Source organism: Caretta caretta, chromosome 5 (genome assembly GCF_965140235.1).
Source record: "Caretta caretta isolate rCarCar2 chromosome 5, rCarCar1.hap1, whole genome shotgun sequence".
In the NCBI taxonomy this organism is placed as follows: domain Eukaryota; kingdom Metazoa; phylum Chordata; order Testudines; family Cheloniidae; genus Caretta; species Caretta caretta.
The window spans coordinates 90,736,228-90,749,761 of NC_134210.1; the positions used below are offsets into that span (position 1 = coordinate 90,736,228).

At 41.2% G+C, this 13,534-nt stretch overlaps 1 protein-coding gene across 27 annotated transcripts in view; it reads right to left on the minus strand.

Moving 5' to 3' along the window:
• AOPEP (aminopeptidase O (putative)) overlaps positions 1 to 13,534 on the minus strand; it is a 412,311-nt gene that overhangs the window by 397,950 nt on the left and 827 nt on the right. For 24 of the 27 annotated variants that reach the window (XR_012668547.1, XR_012668548.1, XM_075128662.1 and 21 more), the window contains exon 2: positions 12,800 to 12,864. The exons of the other annotated variants lie outside the window; for them this stretch is intronic. The gene's annotated coding sequence lies outside the window, so the exon portion shown is untranslated. The remainder of the gene's footprint in view (positions 1 to 12,799; positions 12,865 to 13,534) is intronic. 27 annotated transcript variants of the gene reach the window in all.

The window sequence follows — 13,534 nt, forward strand, 5'->3', positions numbered from 1 at the left end:
GTTTCTAGCAAGTCTTTCAATGGTTCCCCAGCTGTGCCCCATGTTTTTCAGCTCGGCTTCCACAGCTCTTCACCATGTTGTTTTCAGGCAGCCTCGTTTTCACTTGCCTTCAGGTGTCCATCTTATTGCCACTCTGGTGATGGAATCAGTTTCTATCTGAAGCACATGGCCAATCCATCTCCAATGCTTCCTGGCAATGATAGTGCTCATAGCCTCTTGGCTTGCAAATAACTATTAAAATAGTTATTTGCATATAAATAGGTCTGTCTCTTCAAAATTGGTTAGCTGCCTCAGCTTAAGGAGTCATACACAATGCAGCTCTCATCAAATCAGAACCTTCATGTTACCACAGTTGTCAATAATTCTCCAAAATGTCAATTCTATATGATTTATTGTGGACAATACCCAGTCCAACACAGCTTCTCTGCAAAAATTGCTGACAGGGTGCCAGTTAGTGCCAACTGTGATACTGATTTTGCAATGAGATATTAGATAGTCAAAATTTTCCAACAGAACACTTTTTAAAATTATTAAACAATTAATTATAAATACCTAGAGGATAACAGGAGATAATAGCCAGTATAGCTACATGCCAGTCAACCTAATTTCCTTCTTTGACACGATTACTGGTCTAATGGATAGTGAGTGGGTAAGCAGCAGCCTTGATGTATCTTGATTTTAGTAAGGCTTTTGACACTGTCCCATATGACATTCTCACAAGCAAACTACCAAAATGTGGTCTAGATGAAATTACTGATGGGTAAACTACTGATTGATAATTACTCTTTCAGTATGTTTTTTCAACGGTTCACTGTCAGTCTGGAAGGATTCATAGATTCATCGATATTTAGGTCAGAAGGGACCATTATGATCATCTAGTCTGACCTCCTGCACAACGCAGGCCACAGAATTTCACCCACCACTCCAGGATTTGTCTAATGGGGTCATATAGGGATTTGTCCTGGGTCTAGTACTATTCAATATTTTCCTTAGACTTAGATAACAAAGCAGAGAGTACACTTATAAAATTGGCAGATGACACAAAGCTGGGAGGGGTTCCAAACACTGTGGAGGACAGGATTAGAATTAAAAATCATCTTGATAAACTGGAGAATTGGTCTGAAATCAACAAAATGAAGTTCAATAATGACAAGTGCGAAGTACTACACTTAGGAAGGAAAAATCCAATGCACAAATACAAAACGGGGAGTAATTGTCAGAAAGAAGAGCCTGGAGTAGAGCCAGTCTCTGGGCAACCTAACGTATCCAGCTGACCTGAAGCATGGCTGCCTAATTTGTAACACTGCCTGATTGGTTGGATGAGCCTGCAGACCAGCTCTTAACCCCATCAGCAGCAGTTCAATAGCTACTCAAAAGCATTTGCCCATGTTTGCAATAGCTCATGCCTTGTCCCACTCCACGTAACCCTGGTCCGACTCTTGGCTCTGGAATTTGACTCTGGTTATGACCTTGGGCTCTGACTCCTGGCTCATAACTCCTGCTCTGCCTCTGACCCTTGGCTTTGGCCTGACTCCTGTTCTGACCACTACACATGACCCATGTCCCAGTCACTGACAATAACTGATTAGGCAGTACTGGTGAAAAGGATCTGGGGGTTATACTGGATCATAAATTGAATAGAAGCCAACAATGTGATGCAGTTGCCAAAAAGGGCAGTATCATTGTGAGCTCTATTAACAGGATTGTTGTACATAACACAAATGGAGGTAACTCTCCTGCTTCACTCGGCAGTGGTGAGGCCTCACCTGGAATCCTGTGTCCAATTGTGGGTGCCATACATTAGGAAATCTGTGTACATCAGAAGTAGGAAACCTGCTAAACAACCAGTGGAGCCACTGGATGATCGAGATGCTAAAGGAGCAGTCAAGGACGATAAGGCCATTGCGGAGAAACTAAATGAATTCTTTGCATCAGTCTTCATGGCTGAGGATGTGAGGGAGATTCCCAAACCTGAGCCATTCTTTTTAGGTGACAAATCTAAGGAATTGTCCCAGAATGAGGTGTCACTAGAGGAGGTTTTTGAACAAACTGATTAACTCAACAGTAATAAGTCATCAGGACCAGATGGTATTCGCCCTAGAGTTCTGAAGGAACTCAAATGTGAAATTGCAGAACTACTAACTATAGTCTGTAACCTATCATTTAAATCAGCTTCTGTACCAAATGACTGGAGGATAGCTAATGTGACGCCAATTTTTAAAAAGGGCTCCAGAGGTGATCCCAGCAGTTATAGGCCAGTAAACCTGACTTCAGAACCCGGCAACCTGGTTGAAACTATAGTAAAGAACAAAATTGTCAGACACATAGATGAACATAATTTACTGGGGAAGAGTCAACATGGTTTTTGTAAAGGGAAATCATGTCTCACCAATCTATTAGAATTCTTTGAGGGGGTAAACAACCATGTGGACAAGGGGGAATCCAGTGGATATAGTGAACGTAGGTTTTCAGAAAGCCTTTGAGAGGTCCCTCTTAAGCAAAGTAAACGGTCATGGGATAAGAGGGAAGGCACTCTCATGGATTGGTAACTGGTTAAAAGATAGGAAAGAAAGGGTAGGCATAAATGGTCAGTTTTCAGAATGGAGAGAGGTAAATAGTGGTGTTCCCCAGGGGTCTGTATTGGGGCCAGTCCTGTTTAACATATTCATAAATGAGCTGTAAAAATGGGTAAACAGTGAGGTGACAAAATTTTCAGATGATACAAAAATACTCAAGACAGTTAAGTCCCAGGCAGACTGCAAAGAGCTACAAAAGGATCTCACAAAACTGCGTAACTGGGCAACAAAATGGCAGATGAAATTCAGTGTTGATAAATGCAAAGTAATTCAAATTGGAAAACATAATCCCAAGCATACATATAAAATGATGGAGTCTAAATTAGCTGTTACCACTCAAGAAAGAGATATTGGAGTCATTGAGGGTTGTTCTCTGAAATCATCCATTCAATGTGCAGTGGCAGTCAAAAAAGCAAACAGAATGTTGGGAATCATTAAGAAAGGGATAGACAATAAGACAGAAAATAGCATACTGCCTCTATATAAATCCATGGTACGCCCCCACGTTGAATACTGCGTGCAGATGTGGTCACCCCATCTCAAAAAAGATATATTGGAATTGGAAAAGGTTCAGAAAACAGCAACAAAAATTATTAGAGGTATGGAATGGCTTCCGTATGAGGAGAGATTAATAAGACTGGGACTTTTCAGCTTGGAAAAGAGACGACTAAGGAGGGATATGATCGAGGTCTATAAAATCATGACTGGTGTGGAGAAAGTAAATAAGGAAGTGTTATTTACTCCTTCTCATAACACAAGAACCTCTAGCTTTCACCCTGACCGCACCAAACGATCCATTGTCTACAGCCAAGCTCTGCGATACAACCGCATTTGCTCCAACCCCTCAGACAGAGACAAACACCTACAAGATCTCTATCAAGCATTCTTACAACTACAATACCCTCCTGCGGAAGTGAAGAAACAGACTGATAGAGCCAGAAGAGTTCCCAGAAGTCACCTACTACAGGACAGGCCTAACAAAGAAAATAACAGAACGCCACTAGCCGTCACCTTCAGCCCCCAACTAAAACCCCTCCAATGCATTATCAAGGATCTATAACCTATCCTGAAGGATGACCCAACACTCTCACAAATCTTGGGAGACAGGCCAGTCCTTGCCTACAGACAGCCCCCCAACCTGAAGCAAATACTCACCAGCAACCACATACCACACAACAGAACCACTAACCCAGGAACCTATCCTTGCAACAGTTGCCAACTGTGTCCACATATCTATTCAGGGGACACCATCACAGGGCCTAATAACATCAGCCACACTATCAAAGGCACGTTCACCTGCACATCCACCAATGTGATATATGCCATCATGTGCCAGCAATGGCCCTCTGCCATGTACATTGGTCAAACTGGACAGTCTCTACATAAAAGAATAAATGGACACAAATCAGATGTCAAGAATTATAACATTCAAAAACCAGTCGGAGAACACTTCAATCTCTCTGGTCACTCAATTTCTGATCTCAAAGTGACTATCCTTCAACAAAAAAACTTCGAAAACAGACTCCAGCAAGAGACTGCTGAATTGGAATTAATTTGCAAATTGGATACAATCAACTTAGGCTTGAATAGAGACTGGAAATGATTGAGTCATTATAAAAAGTAACCTATTTCCCCATGTTTATTCCTCCCCTTCCCCCCCCCCCCCCCCTGTCCCTCAGACGTTCTTGTTAAACCCTGAATTTGTGCTGGAAATGGCCCAGCTTGATTATCATACACATTGTAAGGAGAGTGATCTCTTTAGATAAGATATTACCAACAGGAGAGTGGGTTTGTTGGGGGGGGAGGGGAGAGAAAACCTGGATTTGTGCTGGAAATGGCCCACCTCGATTATCATACACATTGTAAGGAGAGTGATCACTTTAGATAAGCTATTACCAGCAGGAGAGTAGGGTGGGGGGAGAAAAAACCTTTTGTAGTAATAAACACCCATTTTTTCATGGTTTGTGTGTATAAAAACATCTTCTGTATTTTCCACAGTATGCATCCAATGAAGTGAGCTGTAGCTCATGAAAGCTTATGCGCAAATAAATTGGTTAGTCTCTAAGGTGCCACAAGTACTCCTTTTCTTTTTGAGAATACAGACTAACACGGTTGTTACTCTGAAACAAGAACTAGTGGTCACCAAATTAAATTAATAGGCAGCATGTTAAAACAAACACATAGTCAACGTGTGGAACTCCTTGCCAGAGGATGTTGTGAAGGCCAAGACTATAACAAGGTTCAAAAAAGAACTAGATAAGTTCCTGGAGGATAGGTCCATCAATAGCTATTAGCCAGGATGGGCAGGGATGGTGTCCCTAGCCTCTGTTTGCCAGAAGCTGGGAATGAGTGACAGGAGATGGATGACTTGATGATTAACTGTTCTGTTCATTCCCTCTGGGGTGCCTGACATTGGCCACTGTCAGAAGACAGGATACTGGGCTAGATGGACCTTTGGTCTGACCCAGTATTGCCATTCTTCTGTTCTTACGACAAATTCGAGAAAATCTACAGGAGAACAACAACTATGAAAGGTTTAGAAAACCTGATCTATGATGAAAGTTTAAAAAAAAACTTGGCTTGTTTAGTCTTAAGAAAAGACGATTGAGGGGGGAGGACCTGTTTAAGGGTTGTTACAAAGAGGACAGTGATCAATTGTTCTCTGTGTCCACCAACGATAGGACAAGATGGAATCAGCTTAATCTGTAGCAAGGGAGATTTGTTGGCTATTAGGAAAAACTTTCTAAATTCTGGAATAGCCTTCCAAGGAAGGCTGTGGAATCCCCATCATTGGAGATTTTTAAGAACAGGAGGAACAAACACTTGTCAGGGATGGTATAGGTATATTTGCTCCTGCCTCAGACAGCGGGATGGACTAGATGACCTCTTGAGATCCCTTCCAGCCATACTTTTCATGATTCTGATTTTTCTGTTTGACAATGCTGTTTTTTTGGAAATCTAGAGAGGACCATGTTGATTATAATGAAATTTTATTTAGGAAAAAAACAAAATGAAGCATTCCATTTTTACAGTATTGGAACAGAATGTTTTGATTTTTCATTTCAAACTGACTTTATTTCAAATTTTTAAAACATTTTAGAAGTCAAAATAGGAATGAAACATTCTGTTATTTATCAAAATAGAATGTTCTACTCAATCAAAAAAATTGTAAATTCGATTTTGCTGAAAAAATTGAAGCATTTTGTTCCGATTCGGATAAAAAACAAATTACAACCTATATATGTGCAAACTATTTTTAGAGGGGATTTTGCATGCTATGCAGTTTGTTTAGGCAAAACTTTGCTAAATTTGAGGTGTAACAAAGACCTGTCTCTCTATTGCAGAATGATAATTAGGGAACTTATGTAAACTTAGTAATTTCCAGTTCTTGCCTCTCAAGGGTGTAATGTATAGCTCCAATATAAAACATTTGATGTCAATTTTCATTTTATTTAATTTTTATCATGTGATTAAAAAATTATTTTGCTAAACCCACTGAAAAAAAGTGGGGGGTTGCAGGAGACATGTTTCTTCAGCGAAGAGTGTTAGTGGGGACAGTCTTTATCTCTCTCCTTCACACAGTTACAAAAGTCTTTTTAAACTTTCATTTTTTCATTGTAAAGCCAAATGATGGTGATAATATACTGATCCCAAAAATCACTTTTGAAATAATATCCTGTAAACTGGTGTTACAGGGTTTGAATTAAGAGGCCTCCTTGCAGCTAAAGTCTACAGGTACTAATTTCCAATAAATATAAAAGGTTATGAAAAAATCCATAACTTTAAGTAAATGGAATAAGGAAAATTGATATAAAGGTTAGGCATGTCTTTCATAAGGGACTGCCTACCATTCTTTAAAAAGACAAATCCTAAAGTTATGTACAAAGAGGAGTTTGATACCTAGTATAGAATTTAGCTGTCTGCTAAATTTACATAGGTTTTATCAAAAGCCTAATAAAGAAATGCATGCTCTTTTTGTTTGGTATTTTAGCTCTAATTTACATTTGAACATGCTGCAATGAATAAAGTGCAGTGTTCACTGTGACTCTGGGAAAGTGTGTTGTGTTCAGTGACTCAGGAAAATATGGGAAATTAAATATCAGTGGATAAAACCATGAAGAGCTGTGTTCAGAAAGACACAGGAAAATGTGATGCATTTTAATGTTCTATGATGTGTGATTTCCCAAGAGACCCTGTGGTTAAATATCTTCTGTTTGGTTCAACCACGGAGGCACAGTTTGTTGCAAGCTCCCAGAACACGGGATTCTGTTGGCCTGTATGAGTCTGTGACGTAAGATGCTTTATTTACTCTTCTCTCTGCCTTTTTTCCCCCCCTTTCTTGCTGTTTTAAAAGGTGGCTGTCCCTTGCCATATGTACAGACGCTCCCCGACTTATGCAATCGTTCCATTCCGGAAAGCCTTGTAAAACTCAAATTTTGCGTAAGTTGGAAACATATACCCGTACATTACGCAAAAATTTCCGCAACTCGAAAATCCTATTTCTGGCTTATGGAACTTTTTCCGGAAGGGCGAATTTGTGTAAGTCAGGTCTTGCATAACCCGGGGAGCGTCTGTAACTAACTCTATAGTTACAGTTTCTCAATAATACTTTCTGACCTTTGTGCAATTGTTTAATCAGCTTTATTTAGAAAAGTACTAACTGCAAATAAAATATTTTCCTCTAAAAATTCATCTTAACGTATGTATTGCCACTTTATTCTGCTGTTACTAAGATTTTGTAAATTATTTAATGCCTTTATTTAGCAAAGTATTAACTCCATAAAAATGTTTCTCTCTAAAAATGCATGCAACACTTTATTCTTCTGTCATTCAGACTTTGTACACCTGTTTACTAGACTTTATTCAGAATAACACTAGATGTGTAAAAAGCACATTTTCCTCTAAAAATCAGGAAAAAGCATGAAAGCTATATTGACTCATTTAAATCTAATGTATGAAATATTTTTTTTCCAAAATAGCACCAAAAATGCACATGTCCAAAAATGAGACATAGGGACAGCACATGAAGCAAAGAGAAAGCATAGAAACCTGTCAAAATGTATATGATAAGTAAAGGTATAACTCTTCCTAATGACCACAGTTGGCTGAACCACCATCTGTTCCCAAACAACATTGTGGGTTTTTTTTTGTAATATAGAAGTGCACTTATTCAGCAATGTTTAATCAAGCAGAACTGACCTTTCTCTCCCAATACCACAGCTTGTTTTCAATAAATGTTTAACTTACTGATTTCTGAAGAGAATTCTTCATAACACACAGTGCCAGTTCTGATCTCACTTACACTGCTTTTATAGTGGTGTAACTGCATGTCTTCAATATAGCTGTATGTCTGATTTATAAAGATTAGAATAAAAAGCTTGTCTTATATTTTGAAAATCTCATGACACTTTGGCCAGTGCAAACACCTCTGCAGTAGACTCCAAATGTTTCCTTTGTCATTCCACTTCACCTGTCTCAGTGGTCTCCACACACAAGATCACTTGTTGAATTGAAGTGCAACTCAGGATCTTCCCCTCCCCTTCCCCAAGGCCCCGCCCCGCTCACTCCATCCCCCCTCTCTCCATCGCCCGCTCTCCTCCACTCTCACTCACTTTCAACGGGCTGGGGCAGGGGGTTGGGGTTCGGGAGGGGGTGCAGGCTCTGGGCTGGGGCCAAGTTATTTGCAGTGTGGGAGGGGGCTCCAGGCTGAGCCTGGGGCAGAGTGTTGGGGTGCAGGAGGGGATGCAAGCTCTGAGACAGCATTTGGGTGCCGGAGGGGGCTCTGGGTTGTGGCAGAGTGTTGGGGTGCAGGAGGGGGTGTAGGGTACTGGCTCTGGAAGGGGGGTATGGGCTGGGGCAAGGGCTTGGGGTTCAGGAGGAGGTTCAGGGTGTAGGAGGGGGTTTGAGGTGCTGACTCTGGGAGGGGGCTCAGGGCTGGGGTGGCTCCCGATTGGTGGTGCAGCAGGACTAAGGCACGCTCCCTGCCTGCCCCAGCCCCATGCCGCTCCCGGAAGGTGCCAACGCGCCCCTCTGCAGGCACCGCCCCTGCGACTCCCATTGGCCACAGTTCTCCGTTCCTAGCCAATGGGAGCTGAGGGGGGCAGTGAGTGCAGGCAGGAGAAGTGTGCAGAGACCCCTGCCCCTCCCCTCCCCAAAGGGCCGTGGGGGTATGCTAGGCGCTTCCAGGAGCGGCATGGGGCCAGGGGAGGCAGGGAGCCTGCCTTGGCGGCAGCCCTGCCACAGCTGGAAATCATGAGTCTCCAGGATCGAACAGTTGACTGTGATCAACCAATTGATAACCACTGACGTATCAGTTTCTCATTCTCTTGACCAGAATATGTATAGATACTGTCAGAGGAACCACTTAATCCCATAACACTTATAAACTTGGGAGTTCTTTTACTTTAACATATGCATATGTTAGATATTGTTCAATAACAATCTAAGTGAAACATGAAAAGCCAGATGGATGCACACCCATCATGTCGACAGTTTGGAAGAGAACAGACAAGCATTTTATTTAGTATTACTGCTAATTTTCCTGTACTTCTTCTTTCCCTCTTTCTATGTTGTCCTAATAAACTGTGGGAGTTGAAACTGTTGGAGATTAGATAACTGGAAAGCTACCTGCAGTATGTTCTTAAATACAAGTGATGAAATTTGGGCCTCACTGAAGTTATGGGAATTTTGCCATTGACTTCAATGGGGCCACAATTTCACTCAGAGTTTAGGAAGATACACAGAGTGCTATCAATGAGGTTAAAAGAAGTTACTTATCCTAAACCATAGTACTGCTGTCTGAACTTTTTTGGATAATGCACAGTCTGATTAATCCAGACTGCATCACACTGGTGATAGCTCCTTCAGCTAGTTATTGAAGCATTTGCCACATTCATCACAAATAAGGTGCACTGGCATGGCGTGGTGATTTCTCTGGACCTTTTTACTGAGACTCACTGGTTCCCAGAATGTTCCTGGTCAGTTTTGAGGAGGATATTCATGATCTTCTGTGATCCTTCATATTCATAATTATGAGTCTAACCTTCTTTGTTGTTTAAAGCAAGTAGTGTGGCTGCCATACATTATTCAAGGCTTTAATCAACCCCTTAGCAAATGGAGGCTACCAATCACTTGTAAACACATTGAGGTCCACCCTTATTTTCAGGAATCTTTTGATACTAGCATGCTGACTGATTACCAGTGTTTCAAATATCCCATTCTGGAGATCAAGACAATGGCTATAAAAAGACGAAACTTCGCAAGTGTGTGTGCACTCTGACAATGCCCATACTAGGCATCCAAAGACTCCCATGTGCACTTACCAGTGGAAGTTTGTACATGAAGTCTTTGCATGCAGAAATGTGCGCCCACTTTTGAAGATTTTTACCCTCAATTCTATGTGTACTTGACACCAATGGCATCCTGCAGAGATTCCAGTATGAGATTTGCACATTTGGACTTGAGCCTGTGCTTGGCCATGTGATGAATGACCTTCCCTGAGGGTTTTATATCAAGATCAATTGGTAATTTAGGTCCTGCTGGTTCTCACAGCAGCTTTTCATACAACTGACCAGAGATTGCTGATGTGTCTGGAATTGCCATTCAGTATGGTTCACATTAAACCTTAGATACCAGTCAGTTGGTGTTAATGAACAATTGTCATCACTGTGAAGTGACCAAACTGCAGCATTTCTCAGAGATTTTCTCTCCCTCTCTCACTTTGTTAATTCAATGTATATATGAAAGGATGAGACTTGAAGGGAAAAAGTAGTCTCCCAAATAACATCCACTTGAGATGCAAAAACAAAATTGTGCAGTTCTGTATTATATGAGCATGTTTCTTGAGCACTTTGATTAGCAGTGAAATAGCTCATGTTGACATTTAAAATGTCATCACCAAGGTTCATAATTAACTCCTTTGAAATTATAGGTCTGCTACTTGGTAGGACAGTTCACACCTCTCTTGCAATTAATGTTTTGGCCTGTCTGTACACTCAGATATTACTATCTTGGTTTAAATTTGGGGAGTTTTCTCTGCTATCACAAGGCCCAGAGACTTATTTTTGCTAAACAAAAGTTTAAAGTCTGATGCACAATATGCAGTCCCCATGAAAAGTACCAGCTTGCTGAGTCACTGTGAACCTTATAGAACTCAGAAATCTTGTTGCTATGTAGAAACTTGTTATGAAGAGGCTCTCTTTTGCATCATGTTGCTTATTACTGCAGGGATTTGTTTGGAGGTAATGAGTCAGGTTACAAATGTTGGTATTGCTTCTGACCACGCCTTTTCAATGGCACAAAAAGATCAGGTTGAATGTGGTTAAAAAAAAATTTTTTTTTCTTGTTATGCAACCTGTGTAGGTTCAGCCCTTGTTTAGCCTCTGACAACCTTACCATAGCAACACTTGCCCTCCTGATGATGAGTTTAGCTTATTCCCCTTGGAGTATAGCTTTCAACAGAGCTCCTCGAAAATTTGCAGCTTATTTGGAATGCAGCAGCATATTTTTACTCATGGTCTTGAGCTAATGGAATCATATCACTCCAATACTTCATTATTTATATTGACTGTCTAGAAAGTGCCACAGATAGGACTGTTGATATTTAAAAACTGTGAATAGTGTCAACCCTGACTTATATACAAAATTTCTTCTTTGAGCCAAGGGCTGATAGGTGTCTATATACACATATCACCCATTATTTGAGGGACCTGTACTGCTGCAGCTGTAAGGTCTCCTGTGTAGCTGCTCTATGTTGGTGAGAGATGCTCTCTGACGACACAGTGCTGTTTAAACCAGCACTTTTTGTCGATTAAACTTTTGTCAGGAGGGAGGGGTTCGAGTCACACTCCTGACCGACAAAAGTGCTAGTGTAGACATAGCCTTAAACAGTTTATTTCTTTCCTTTTCCTTTTTACTGGGTATCAGCAGTTTGTGTAGTAATTTGACATCATGATGGCACCGGAGTACCTTCAATAATGGTCTTTCGGTAGGTTAGTTCTGCAGTTTATTTGGGGAATGACGCTTGTTTCACCCACTGAACCAACTAGTCTCTTAATCTGGCTGCAAGTATTATTCTCTGAGCAACATCTATAAGAGTTGCAGATGCAGCTCTAGTGCATGTGGTGGTTCTGTTAAGTTATACTGTCAGCAAGGCAGGATTTTTAAGACCCCCTTTTCAGAACTATGGCCAGTTCATTAAGCATTCACCAGATCAACTTATTCTGGCTATGATCAAGAACCATATTTAGCAATCAAATATCAGGCCTTGCAGCTCAAAAAAAAACCGGTATTAAAAGTAAGTTAGACAGGTAGCCAACTAAGGCATTACATTTCATGGGGTTCTGCGACTCTGAAAGGAGTTATACTGCTCAAAGAAGCCATTTGGCATGAAAAACCCATTCTCTAGGTCCCATCCCCAAAGCACAGGTTCCAGGGAAGGGTGGCTGGCCAGAAGACAGATTTCACTCCATTCAGGGGGAGAGGAAGGAAGCTAGGACAAAGGAAAGAGGAACGGAAAGAGAGTTCCAGGCCAACAAACATATGGGAGATCTGCTTCGCTGTTTCCAAAGAGGTAAATCAAAAAATCATTCACTGAACTATACTGGCACCCCAAAAGTGGCTGTAACAAGCCTCTTTCTTCACTCTCATGATTTTTGTCACACATTCTTCCTGTCTCTTCCACTCCCCATCTATTCTTCATATTCTTTATGGTTTCATTTCCATACAGCTGTCTTTACTCAGCTCTACAATTGTTGAGGCTTTTAGTGCTCAAGCTATATTGAAATCATTTCAGATAGCCCTTAAGCATGAAAGCTAAAGGCGTCCTTGGAATGGAGCAATGGAGATAAAAGTAACTGAGTGAACCAGATGTCCTGCTGATGCCAAAGGTTGATCTCTCAGAAAATGTTGCTAGCCCAAAATGTTAGTGACCTGGATGGTTGCCCAGCTTGCCTTAAAGACTAGCCAGGAGGAAAAACCAGCATGTTTTCTGTTCAGGTCAAAGTAGTTCATCTTAGATGCCATCTATATAGGAAAGGAAGCCAAACCTGACACCTGTCTAATCAGTCTTTGCTCCCCCACTTATTCCCTTTCATTGCTTCCACTGCCATTAGGAAAAAAACACCATAAACCCAACCCATCAGTCAATATCATTCCTTTTTTCCATTCTGTATAATTCTGAAGTTCCCTTAATTTTAATAAAGGCAAGGTAGAGGAGGTAATACCTTTTACTGAACCAACTTCTACTGGTGCAAGGTACAAGCTTTCGAGCTTTCACTCTTGTTCAGGTCTAGGGAAAGAAATCAGCATGTTTCAGCTAAATTGTATTTAATGTAGTATATTTTTCTAGTGAAGTAAGAGAGGCAACATTTGTTTTCTTTTTAGATTGCACAATTTACAGTTTGGGGCTAAAAACTGCCAAGATCCAGCAGGATCCATATGCTAGATTTAGGATTTTGCAGCAGTCATGTGCTGTATCTAGATTTTTTTTGGTGCAGTAGAAGTATCTCCACTTGTTCTCTATTAATGTCATTAAAGTTAAAGGTGGTTTTCTGTAGGGGAAGATGACGCAACAACCTATCACATACCCCTAGGGTGACCAGATGTCCCGATTTTATAGGGACAGTCCCGATTTTATAGGGACAGTCCCGATTTTGGGGGCTTTTTCTTATATAGGCACCTATTACCTCTGACTCCCTATCCTGATTTTTTACACTTGCTATCTGGTCACCCTACATACCCCCCACCCCAAAAGTGCTTCAATTTGAATATACTAACCAATTGCTTTCCCACATATCCACCCATGCATGTGTCTGTGTGCTGGGGAAGGTGAGTGGGGATAAGTTTATCTCCAATATTTAACCCATCCTCTCTAGGGGCTCCTGGGCCCTGAGCAGCGATTCAGCGCAATGAGGAGAGCAAAGCAAAGCCCCAGGGACAGGAGGGAGGCTGAGATGTTG